Source organism: Mus caroli, unplaced genomic scaffold (assembly GCF_978045245.1).
Source record: "Mus caroli unplaced genomic scaffold, Mus_caroli_1 scaffold_2, whole genome shotgun sequence".
Lineage (NCBI taxonomy): Eukaryota > Metazoa > Chordata > Mammalia > Rodentia > Muridae > Mus > Mus caroli.
The window spans coordinates 163,328,217-163,341,404 of NW_028227257.1; the positions used below are offsets into that span (position 1 = coordinate 163,328,217).

At 41.8% G+C, this 13,188-nt stretch overlaps 1 protein-coding gene across 3 annotated transcripts in view; it reads left to right on the forward strand.

The window, feature by feature from the left end:
- The window catches only part of Nebl (nebulette), a 382,963-nt gene that overhangs the window by 198,417 nt on the left and 171,358 nt on the right, over positions 1-13,188 (forward strand). Inside the window, exon 5 of one of the 3 annotated variants that reach the window (XM_085835164.1) lies at positions 115-204. The exons of the other annotated variants lie outside the window; for them this stretch is intronic. The gene's annotated coding sequence lies outside the window, so the exon portion shown is untranslated. The remainder of the gene's footprint in view (positions 1-114; positions 205-13,188) is intronic. 3 annotated transcript variants of the gene reach the window in all.

The following is a 13,188-nucleotide window of genomic DNA, read 5'->3' on the forward strand; positions in this document are numbered from 1 at the left end:
TATTAAAAGATTTGATTCAAAGTTAGGTTGAGTGTAAGGGTGAGCGTGAGAGTGCAGGCATGATTATCTCGGGATTTAGTCTCTGTTTGTAATTTAAATAAATCATTTTGACAGAGACTGACTGTAACCATGTTCAGCTGCTGACAGTGTAAAATTGAGCTGTATGGTGGACAGAAGACAAGCAGTCAAGAGAAATCCCCAAAGGTAAAATTTGTTATGTAATTGGGTCAACTCATGCATGAGAAATGCATGCTAATTGTAAACTGGTGGCAAAATTATCCTGTAGGAGGCAATTAGGTCTTATATGAAACCAAACAACTGACTTGGGGGAGCTTGCTTTCTGTTGGTACACAGCAAACACAGACGTAGGCTTTGAAAGGAGAGAAAGATAAAAATTAGAAAGTCATGCAGCATGCTAATGGATTTTTTTGTTAAGTCTCCTAATACAGGCACTATAACTTGTATCATTAAGTAAAACTTTACATGGAAGCTCTTGATTTTAAGTAGTTCAGTACACTAAATAGCATGTAAGGAAAATGGGGTGGTATTTTATTATAACCCATCATGGTTTTATTAACATAATCTATAAATTATGAAGTTCATGACTAACATGTAAGCCCTTGAAGGCTTGTGTTTTTAGGGTGACCTCCTAGCTCGCTTTAACAGGCTGCATTTCACCTCCAGCTCATCTCTGTTAGTAACCCTCATAGAATCCAGTGTAACAGTGGGTCAGTAGTGTGCTTTCTGACAGCAAGGATGAAGTATGCCAAAGAAATCGATGGGACAATAGCACACATTTTCCTTGTAATGTCTAACACATGTTCATGAATAGTTCATGGGTTTCGGAACACTTTGACACACTGTTTAATTAGACCCTCTGAACAACCTCTCTCCTCAGGGAAAGGCTTTCTATAAGGAATAGTTACACTTTCCTGTGAAAAATATATGGAAAATTACCTTTTGGCCCTTTCTTTCCCATTTATGGTGTCCCTCCCAGCTGGCTTTGCTTTATTTTTTCACGTAGGGCAGGACTTCAAAGGCTGACCTCTGCTTTTTATCCCTAATTTTTTAGCCACAGTCACTTAAAGAAACAAATATGTCTCAGAGCAGTAATCACTTGGGCATGGCAGGAACAGGGCTTCTTGCTAAATAGCTTTGCCTTGAGGGGAGCTTTGAAAGGAGCCACCGAAATATGAGACTAGGCACCTGTGACTTCCGCTTGGATCCAGATTAGGCACCCAGAGGTGATCTTTTGAGGTGCTGCTTTTGAGACCACCTGTCTCCCCACTTCTTGGCTTCCAGGCTTACCACCTGCCTTCCTGTTTCAGTCTCTACAGCAGCTCCTGCACTGGGCTTTTTTCTTCCTTTGAAGCACCTCATGATCTCTCGTGCTATCGGAAATACCATCATCAGATGAGTCTTACTTAAGTATCTGCTTCACCAAGACCTTGCTCGTGACCCATTAAATAAAACCCTCCTCTGGCCCTCCCCCTTGAGCAGGATGAAGTCTACCTTCCTATGCCCTTTGTGGACTCCAATGACCTTTCACAATTGCCCTGAGCTATTTCCGGCCTTATCTACCACTGCTTGTCAACACCGTTTGCCCGTTTCTTTTAGGCCTGGACTTGATATCTGCTCTGGACTTTGCTGTGAGTCATTCCTCTTGTTTCGGCCAATTTGACACCACTGGAAAATGAAGTCCTGACCCCTGACCCCAGCATGCACTCACCAACTGGTTAGTGATCTTCCTCTGCTCTGGAATCCTTGCAGTGCTTTGAGGAGGGTTACACTTATTTCCTACAGTCATTTCACATGCTATAGTCCACAGGCTGGCTGTAAGCAGTGTTTTATACATCTCATAGTTTTACTTCATTAACTTTAAGAGAATGGAGATTGTCTACACTTTCAGTCAGTATTCTTTAATCTCCAGAATGCACAGCAGAGCACACTGTCTCCTCTGTTTGGAACATGCCCCTGTTCCTTACTTGGGTTTTTGCAGTAGTCTTGGTTGCTCTTGCTTCATCCCAGGTCGTTCACTACATGATTTCTTGCAAATTATTCCTAAAACACACATTTGATTGTTTCAAACTTTCTTTTAGAATATATCCATGGATCCCTACTGCCTTTAAGATAATATGGAAAATACTTTGCCTGGAAAACAAGGGCTATCCCTGGTTTACCGAGAGCTGAGATTTGAGCTTTGGTGTCCCTCTTGTCTCTGAGCCCTGTGGGCTTTTCCTTCCTTCCTTCCTTCCTTCCTTCCTTCCTTCCTTCCTTCCTTCCTTCCTTCCTTCCCTCCCTCCCTCCCTCCCTCCCTCTCTCCCTCCCTCCCTCCCTTCCTCCCTCCTTTCTTCCCTCCCTCCCTTCCTCTCTCCCTTCCTTTCTTCCTTCCTTCATTATTTAATTTACTTTACATCCACAGTTTCCCCTCCCTCCTCTGCTCCCAGTCCCACCTTCACCCCTCCAGCACCCCATCCCCCCTCCTCCCTTTCTCTCTAGAACAGGGCAGGCCTCCCATGGATATCCACTAGCTTTGGCATAACCAGTTGCAATAAGGCTTAGGCTTATCTCCCATTGAGGCTAGAGGAGCCACCCAGTAGGGGGAAAGGGTCCCAAAGGTAGACCAAAAAGCCAGCCCTGTTCCTGCTGTCAGGAGTCCCACATAAAGACCAAGCTGCACAGCTTTTACATATGTGCAGAGGTCTATGTCAGTCCCATCCATGCTGCCTGTTTGGCAGTTCAGTCTCTGTGGGTCCCTTTGGGGCCAGGTTAGTTGATTTTGTAGGTTTTCTTGTGTTGTCCTTGACCTCTCTTGCTCCTATAATCCTTTCTTCCCCTCTTCTGCAGGATTTTCCTGGCTCCACCTAATGTTTGGTTGTGGGTCTCTGCATCTCTTTCCATCAGTGGCCTCTCTAATAATAGTTGTACCAGGCAATGGAAACTTCAGGAATCTATGAGCATGACCCTAGCAATAGGGGATATGGAGCCTGGACCTGGCATCTCCTATAAGGTGCCTTCAGTAGAGGAATTGAAACACCAACCCAGCCACAAAATCTTCAGTTTACAATTTTTTTCCTGCCTACAAGATGTGCAGGAGTAAAAATGGAGCAGAAAGTGAGGGAATGGCCTATCAATACTGGTCCAGCTTGAGACCCATGCCACGGAAGGGAGCACACCCTGACACTGTTAATGATGTTCTACCATACTTGCCAGCAGGTCTCTTTGTTCTTGATCTTTCTGCTCTTGCCATCTGCTTCTATAGGTCCATTGGCATTTTTTCCTCCTCTGTTCCAGATTAGACTATAGAAAGGTGTGTGGTCCAGCGCAGTGATAAGCTGGAGAACAAAGGAGTTGCCATACACCTCCCCACCCTTCTTCTGTTTTGGGCTAGCTTAGCTTTCTCCCTACTTCTCAGTCATGGCTCATAACACCTTTCTTAGGACAAATGTCACAGTAAAGGAAGGGACTAATATGCTCTTTCAATACAAGATTTCTGGTGGCCCAGTTAGTACTTGGTATGTAACCCATGCCCAGTAAATATGCACTGAGTAGCCACATGAGGCAATAATTTATAAAACAGTAATATATTTTGTGTCTTCTTTCTTATCAAAATCCCACTCTAGAAGGGTCTTTACTTTTAAAATTGCTTTGATTTCTTTTCATTCTTGTTATATTGCTTGACAATACCTACATTTTCTTGTGTGCTTCTTAAATATGTGGTGACTTCTATAGTTTTATAGAATGACTGAAGCAATACTTTCTCAGTAAGGTATGGTTTATGGCTTCTTACCTTATGACATAAAAATCTAAGAATATTGAAAATGCAAGGACTACTCATGTTCTAGAACATTGAAGTGAGAGTATATAAAAAAGCAAAACCCACCGGGCATGGTGGCACCCGCCTTTAATCCCAGCACTTGGGAGGCAGAGGCAGGTAGATTTCTGAGTTTGAGGCCAGCCTGGTCTACAAAGTGAGTTCCAGGACAGCCAGGGCTATACAGAGAAACCCTGTTTCGAAAAAACAAAAAACAAAAAACAAACAAACAAACAAACAAAGCAAAACCCAAACCAAACACATAAAAAAATCTTATAAAGATTTATATAGGCCACCAACAGATTGGGAAAGGATCTTTACCTATCCTAAATCAGATAGGGGACTAATATCCAATATATAAGAACTCAAGAAGGTGGACTCCAGAAAATCAAATAACCCCATTAAAAAATGGGGCTCAGAGCTAAACAAAGAATTCTCACCTGAGGAATACCGAATGGCTGAGAAGCACCTGAAAAAATGTTCAACATCCTTAATCATCAGGGAAATGTAAATCAAAACAACCCTGAGATTCCACCTCACACCAGTCAGAATGGCTAAGATAAAAAATTCAGGCGACAGCAGATGCTGGCAAGGATGTGGAGAAAGAGGAACACTCCTCCATTGTTGGTGGGATTGCAAGCTTGTACAACCACTCTGGAAATCAGTCTGGCAGTTCTTCAGAAAATTGGACATAGTACTACCAGAGGATCCAGCAATACCTCTCCTGGGCATATATCCAGAAGATGTTCCAACCGGTAAGAAGGACACATACTCCACTATGTTCATAGCAGCCTTATTTATAATAGAAGCTGGAAAGAACCCAGATGCCCCTCAACAGAGGAATGGATACAGAAATTATGGTACATTTACAGAATGGAGTACTACTCAGCTATTAAAAAGAATGAATTTATGAAATTCCTAGCCAAATGGATGGACCTGGAGGGCATCATCCTGAGTGAGGTAACCCAATCACAAAGGAACTCACACAATATGTACTCACTGATAAGTGGATATTAGCCCAGAAACTTAGAATACCCAAGATATAAAATACAATTTACTAAACACATGAAACTCAAGAAGAACGAAGACCAAAGTGTGGACATTTTGCCCCTTCTTAGAATTGGGAACAAAACACCCATGGAAGGAGTTATAGAGACACAGTTTGGAGCTGAGACGAAAGGGTGGACCATCTAGAGACTGCCATATCTGGAGATCCATCCCATAATCAGCCTCCAGACATTGACACCATTGCATACACTAGCAAGATTTTGCTGAAAGGACCCTGATATAGCTGTCTCTTGTGAGACTAGGCTGGGGCCTAGCAAACACATAAGTGGATGCTCACAGTCAGCTATTGGATGGATCACAGGGCCCCCAATGGAGGAGCTAGAGAAAGTAACCAAGGAGCTAAAAGGATCTGCAACCCTATAGGTCGAACAACAATATGAACTACCCAGTACCCCCCAGAGCTTGTGTCTCTAGCTGCATATGTATCAGAAGTTGGCCTAGTCAGCCATCAGTGGAAAGAGAGGCCTGTTGGTGGTGCAAACTTTATCTGCCTCAGTACAGGGGAACGCCAGGGCCAAGAAGTGGGTAGGGGAGTGAGGGGGGGGCGGGTGGGGTGGGGCACTTTTGGGATAGCATTGGAAATGTAAATGAAATAAATACTTAATAAAACAAAACAAAACAAAACAAAACAAAAGACTTATAAAAACTTTTGTATTAGCTTTCTCAGTACTCTGGCAGAGCCTCTGACAGAAGTGATGGAGGGAGGAAGGATTTATTTTGCTAAGAGGATGCCATCCATCATGGTGGAGGAGGCAGACGTAAGCGGCTGAGGCCAAGGTGGTGGAAACTTACAGCATAGGCTTCCTCAAAGCTTGTCAGCTCACAAACTAGAGTGCTTTCAACAGAACCAGAATGTCTATCACCTTCAAGGGCCACCCTTATTGGTGTATGTATGTCAGCTGGGCACCATGTCCCAAAATTTCTGTAGCCTTCTGTGGTGGTTTGAATAGGTGTGGCCCCCATAGATTCATGTGCTTGAATGCTTGGCCATAGGGAGTGGCACTATTAGGAGGTGTGGCCTTGTTGGAAGAGGTGTGTCACTGTGTAGGTGGGCTTTGAGGTGGCTTTCTATGCTCAGGCTCTGCCTAGTGTGGAAGATAGTCTCCTCCTGGCTGCCTTCAAATCAAGATATAGAACTCTTGGCTTCTCCAGCACCAAGTCTACCTGCATGATGCCATGTTTCCTGCCATGATGATAATGGGGCTGAATCTTTTGTTTGTTTGTTTGTTTTTGAGTACTCTTTGAATTTTTTTTTAGATATTTTATTTATTTACATCTCAAATGCTATCCCCTTTTCTAATTTCCCCTCTGAAAGTCCCCTATCCCCTCCCCCTCCCCCTGTTCCCCAATCCACCCACTCCCATTCCTAGTCCTGGCATTCCCCTATACTGGGGCATAGAGTCTTCACAGGACCAAGGGCCTCTCCTCCCATTGATTACCGACTAGGCCATCCTCTGCTACATATATAGCTAGAGCCACAAGTTTCACCATGTGTTTTCTTTGATGGGTGGTATAGTTCCAAGGAGCTCTTGGGGTACTGGTTAGTTCATATTGAAGTTCTTCCTATGGGGTTTCAGACCTCTTCAGCTCCCTGGGTACTTTCTCTGGCTCCTTCATTGGGGACCTTGTGCTCCATCCAATGGGGCTGAATGTTAAACTGTCAGCCAGCCCCAATTAGGTGTTTGCCTTTAGAAGAGCTGCTGTTGTCATGGCATCTCTTCATAGCAACAAAACCCTAACTAAAACACCTCCCAAAGCAGCACCACCAGTTTGGGCTCAAGTATTCAACCACAGGAGTGAACATTTCACATTCCCACCATAGTAAGTCTATATTGCAAATACCACAGGCTGGGTGCTTAATACAAAAGGGATTTGTTTTTGCATGGTTCTACAGCCAGACCATGCTAGGTTGAGGTTGAGTGGGGTTGGGTTCTGGTTGGGACCCTGTTGCTAGGTTGCAAACCATCAATGGCCACACCTGTGTCTTTTCCTTTCTTTGCTATGCAGCTCATTTTCCTTTTTTTTTTTTTTAAACAGGCCATTGATCCAATGGGGTTGAGACCCCACCCTTATGCCCTCATTTAACTTTGGCTTAAGTTCTTAAAGACTGGATCCCAAATATAGTCAGAGCTTCACTGTATGAATATTCGGGGGTGGCAGTGCGAAGCACAATTCCATCTGCAAAAGCACTGAGTCAGATGTAGTCTACATACATTACAGGGAAGATCTAAAGCGATGAATGATGTGTACTCTGTAAAGGCACTTTGAAAAACTCTGATGCAGGATAGAATTATAAACCATTCTTATAAACCAGCTTGGTCAGTAGCCTTAAAAGTAGCCTTCTACTGCTACCATTTCAGACAACTTTCTGATTGTGTTAATGGAAGAGAAGCTAACATATAGCCATAAATATATCTTGAAAATTTCCAGATTTTGGTTAAATTCTATAGTTCAAAATTTAAACTTTGAATGTCTTTGATTGGAAGGTGAGCTCAGGCTGAAGTGACTATAAGTCAGAGTGGAGGAGAGAGTCTGGAGGAAGGAAAGCTTCTTATACTGTGGGAGCCCAATAAAGACTAGCATTTGGGAAATGGCTTCATTTCTAGGGCATGAGACAATTTCAAACTTATATAGCATCCGAGTTTTCTCCTCAACTTAATTGTATTGTGGGACATATTTCATAGCAGGAGGATCATAAATATTAAGGAAAAACTAGAAGTCTTATGTATTTGTGGACTATCATTAATAGTTATGCTATATAACTATGATTTTGATGGATTTGGAGAGATATGCTTAAAACTTGTCTTTTTAGTTAATAAGAGTGACACTCAAATGTTACTTTGTCTTTATTAGAAAATCATAATTCAAGGGAGCCTTATTGCAAAGATTCAACTTAAAACCCACCAGTACTCCAAGGACAGTAGGCAAGCACAATTAAAGAGCAAGCTACAATGTGGAAGATAGAGGGTGTGCATGTGTATAAGTGTGATTATATGTAGCCACATTCACCATCTGATATTCTATTTTCTTAGAGGAACTATATTATGAAACTTTTACTTCTTGACCTTTGAATTGGGAATTTAGCAGAGTCTCAACAAAAGCCCTAGGTCCTTCAAATAGAAGTTTAGATATTCTTTCTTTTTCTTTTCAAGTAGAATTGTATTCTCTCCATAGAAAAGGGTTAGAAGGTGGCCCTGGTGACCATGACAGAAAAGAAGACACAACTGCCCGACTCTGCTCAATTCAAAGAATAACAAGAAGGAAACTATCATTTTTTGGCTTGCATGCATTGTTTCCTTGATTTTTTCTTTCATGGTTATATTGTTGACTGTAACAAAGTTAACTTTTTAAAATATTATATCCATCAATTTGTTTTAATCTGCTTAACTTTAGCTTTGTTTTATTATGTTGCCAGAATTACAGAAGTGCTCAAAGTTCACTGTGTTTAGCAAGCTACACAAAAGAATATAGATTTAGAAAAGCCTGAAGATATCAAAAACAATCTTTCTCCATTTCCTCTTCCAGCACTGCCCTTTCATTTTCTTCTTTCTTCTCCACCTCTCCTCTCTTCCTCCTTCCCTTTTCGGTAGTGAGGGTGGAACCCAGCACATCGGGCGTGCTAACTGAGTATGTAACTACTGAGCTAAACCTCCGATCCTTCTTGGAACATTTGCCATTTTGGATGCTGACAGCCAGTTTCTTCTGAAATGGCATACATAGTAATCTTTATGTAATTGCTGTTGTTGTGACCATTGAAGACAAGCTGAAGTTCTAAAATTTTTGTCTTATTTTTTGGGGGTTTAGTTTGGCTGTTCTGTGGATTTAGAACCAGGGTCTCGGTGGCACAGGCTAACCTCAAATCCCTGGGTTCAAGTGATTCCCCCCTCACCGTCTTGAGTGACTGAGACTATTTGCATGTTCTGTTGTACCTGGCTTCAATTTTAAGCTTAAATCTTTTAAAGACTTGTACATTGTCTATAAAAATTAAGGTAGAGATAAAGGTTGCCTTTCCAAGTATCTTACATGAGTGTTCATGTTCAGGAAATGCTGAGTGTGAACATCAATTATATCAGACTTTGTGAGTTTAGAAGAGAGAAACAGCTTCTTTTTGTATACCTCTTGTGTTCACAATGGGATGTGTGGAGTGGAATGGTACGGCTTTAGCAAAGATGGAGGGTCCAGTCGATGGGGTATGAAATATCAAAAGCAGGAAAGAGAGGACGACATGTTAAAGGTTAGGACACTCAGCATATACATGTTAGGTGCAGGAGAGATCCTGGTACCAAATTGTGGATTGGGGCAAGATTGCTGACGGAGCTGCTGTATTTTCAGGCATGTCTATTTTGGGCATCTATAAATCCAAAATGCAGATTCTGAAAAAAAAAAACACTTTGAGAACTTACTTATTAACTTAAACATTTTTAAATGTCTCCTATGTATAGACATTTAGGAGACAAGGAATAAGAGAGATAAAATAGTCATGACCTTTCACCTCAGCAAGCTTGTAGTTAGCCTTTGAAAGGCTAGGAAGTAATTGCCATAGCAACCCTTAGACTAAATTAGATAACACAGCTAGTTTCCTAGCTGTGATTAATGTAGGATAGAGGGAGATACCATGCTAGTATGAGAAAAATAACTATCCTGTGATTGAGAGATGAAGAAATAGAACTTTTGACCTTACTATTTAAAAATGATTTAAAAAGGATTTTACCCAGGGGCTCAGCAGGGTATTGCTGTGCAAACATGAGGACCTGAGTTCAAATCCTCAGAATCCTTATAAAAGCTGGGTGTAGTTACGTATGGCTGTAACTCCAGTACTGTGGGCAGTGGAGAGAAGGGGACTGTTGGAGCTTGCTGGCTGCTAGCCTAGCTCTAGGTTCAGTGACAGACTGTCTCAAGCGGGTACAGTGGATAGGTCAGGAGCTCAAAGTCCTCCTCTGCTCTCTGCTTGTACCTGGGTTACACAGCCTCAAATACATGCTTACCTATCATGTGCGCATATCACACACACACACACACACACACACACACACACACACACACACACACACTTTACTGCGTGATCCACACTGTTGGCAAAGTAGCAGGTGCTACTTATTATGTTCTTTCATTGTTCTGCATCGATTTTCCCAATTCCCTGTTTACCTGTCAGCATGGGTTTCTAAAAATACGCAGAATTAAATCAAACCGCCTAAATTGCTTAGCAGAAGTATCAAATGGGAAATGTAGATTTATTCCACAAAACAAAACACAGCATTTAATCATATCATACCATTATCTATAAAATGGCACAAATGTTTAATGTTGGAAAAGTATTGGTCAATTAATGAGTTAATGAAGGCTAAGGGAATATAATAGTAATATATATTTTCACACATACAAGCATCCTAATAGGCTTTCTCTGCTTTTGTGACTATGCAAAGTCTGGAAACTCAAAGGTATACTTCTATGTATATTTTTCATTTGTCTTCTCTCTCTAGGGTGGTGCTTTTAAATTTTGAGTTTTTCACAATAAGAGTGAGGATATTAAGAAGACATTTTGCCCTTTAATGACACATTTGTAATGGAACAAGCTCTCTATGTGCATACGCTGTGCTTTCTCTGTATGCGTGGGGTGTACGTGTACATTTGAATGGAGAGCTGGTGCTGGGAATGTCAGCGTCCGTTTCTGCAGTTTGGTTTCTGCCTTCGGTGTTCTTGGCCCAGTCTGTGCTGACAACGAACCACTGGGACATCCCCTTGGTGCTTTGGGGTCTTTTCCTGCCAAATATTGTTCTCTTGCAAGATTAAATGGCTGAATCAGTGTGGCCTGAATCTTGATCCTGCTGAGAATATTAAGGCTCCCGCGGGTTGTAATACAGATTGGCTGGCGAGAGCTCTGCTGGAGAAATAAACTGAGTTTCTCTAAATGAATCTAACAACTGCTGTGAACCTTTGTGTGTCCTGCAGCATGAGGTTGCTTGCTGGCGGTTAACCATTTACTGCCTTCATTTTCCCCCAAAGTTACTCCAGTCCACCCCTGTGCATTGACTGGAAAGACTTTCCTAACTTTGTTTCACATTCATTTTATGCCAGATAAGCCATTTGAGATATTAAATTGCTCAGCACTCTGAAGGGTAGGTCTCTATTTACTCAATTTACTTTCTGGGAGGGGGAAACCATTTTTTTTTTCGTGTGTGTGCTTACAGAGTAAGTGGGCTGTGGTGTCACTGACAGATTTCAGTCAGTGACATCACCGGTTACTTAGAGTAAATGAATTCACATCTCACATTCTGACCCCAGGCTTTATGCCAGTGGTCAGAAACATGAAATACTAAGCAAGAGGCAGGGCTGACGCTGAAATTATTTACAGTACTCCTAAACTTGATTCCATTGCTGTTTGTGCTTTTAGGGTTAGACTGGAACTAATAAAAAATTATAAATTCTGCAGAGACCACAGTGTTTCAGTAAAGGAATAGTTTAAAGAATCATGGAGAATGACGAGAAACTCTAAAGCCTGAGAATACCACTGATATGAAAATAAGGGTGTGCCGAGTTGCTGTAATCGTCTAGGTGCCTTTGGTGGACTCTATTCTGAGGCCCTTCCCTGACTTACATACGGAGTGTGTTCTCAGCCTGCCCATGAAGCCACCATCCCATCTGCTCCCCACATTATTCCCATTTGTCTCCTGACACCTTGTGTATCTCTGTGTATATGTGTATTGTGGGAGGGTGGTTTAGTAAAATCATCTGTGATTTGCAAATGGCTAAGCACACCACCATCATAATAAACAGCTATTAAATCTATCAGTGTTGTTTTAAATGTTTGCATATGATGCCACAGATTATTATCACTGGGGCTATAATATATATTTTAATCTAACATCTCTCTCTCTCTCTCTCTCTCTCTCTCTCTGTGTGTGTGTGTGTGTATGTGTATGTATGTGTGTGCACAAGCACACACACATGTGCCTGTGCTGCTAATGTACCACAGTTTATGTGTGGAGGTCAGAGAACAACTTGCAGGGGACAGTTCTTTCCTTCTTCCATGTGCATTCCAGGGATTAAACTCAGATTTTCAGGTTTGTGGTAAATCCACTTACCACTGAGCCATCTTCCCAGCCCTGCAATAATAGTATTAAAACAAATATTAGTTATATTTTAAAATTCTTGCTATGAATACACTGAAAATATCTTAGGAGAAGGCTCAGAGCAACAGTCAGGGACTGGAGAGGTGTCTCAGAGATTAACAGCTCTTGCTGCTTTTCCAGAGGAGTGGACTTCAGTTCCAGCTTCGGGGATTTAACACCCTCATCTAGCCTTTGCAGGCTCTCTCTCTCTCTCTCTCTCTCTCTCTCTCTCTCTCTCTCTCTCTCTCTCTCTCTAACTCTCTCTCTCTCCCTCTCATTTTGAGACAGAGTCTTCCTGTATAGTATGTACTGGCATCAATCTCATGACCTTTTTACCTTAGCTTCCAAAGTGCAGGAATTAAAGGCCTACACTACCATGTGAGTCTCCAAAACTTCTTGAAAGCAGAGATGTTTCTTGTGAGATAATGAAAAACTATGATCACATGAAATTCCAATTCCTATGCTTGGAACAATGTATGGCTTTTGGAGAGAACATGATTGACTTCTTGTACCGTCAAGCCATATACACTCAGCAAGGATATTCTACATTTCCCTCTTCTTCATTTGGCTGTGCAGAATTCAGGTATATGTCTGTCGATCACCATGTCTTTACGAACCTATATCTGGGCTTTAGATAGATGGGAGGGAAGATTTCTGAAGGACTCACTGTGTACAGATAGCCTTTCTTGTTTGTTATTTCATTTATCTCTTTGCAACTATGTCTAAGCACGTTTGTCTTCTAGGATTTTGTGAGCATTGTTATATGTCTTACCTGGAGTCTTGTGTCATAGGGCAAATACCAAAGATAGTGTCTTCTGTTGGTGCAAAAATTAAATTATTCTTAGATGGCATTTTGGAGGCTCCTTGGTGACCCTTGAGTCCATATTTCAAAGTATCAAACTTCTTAACAGTGGGGACTGAGTTTTATCATTTACTCCCTGAGAAATGCTCCTGCGTGTGCTGTGGTATGGGAAGCCTTTGCATTGCCTCAGCCATCTCCAGTGAAGTTTATCATGTGATATGATATAATGTGATATGATAGGTTTAATCCTACCTCTCCACCAACATGATGACCTTTCTTGACCTTCACCGACCCATCTTATCCTAAGGTTCCTGCTCTGTGCTTAGCAAACACAATCAACAAGGGTGTTCAACAGAGCCCACACGAAGAGCTGTGGGTGCTAGGTCAATATACCA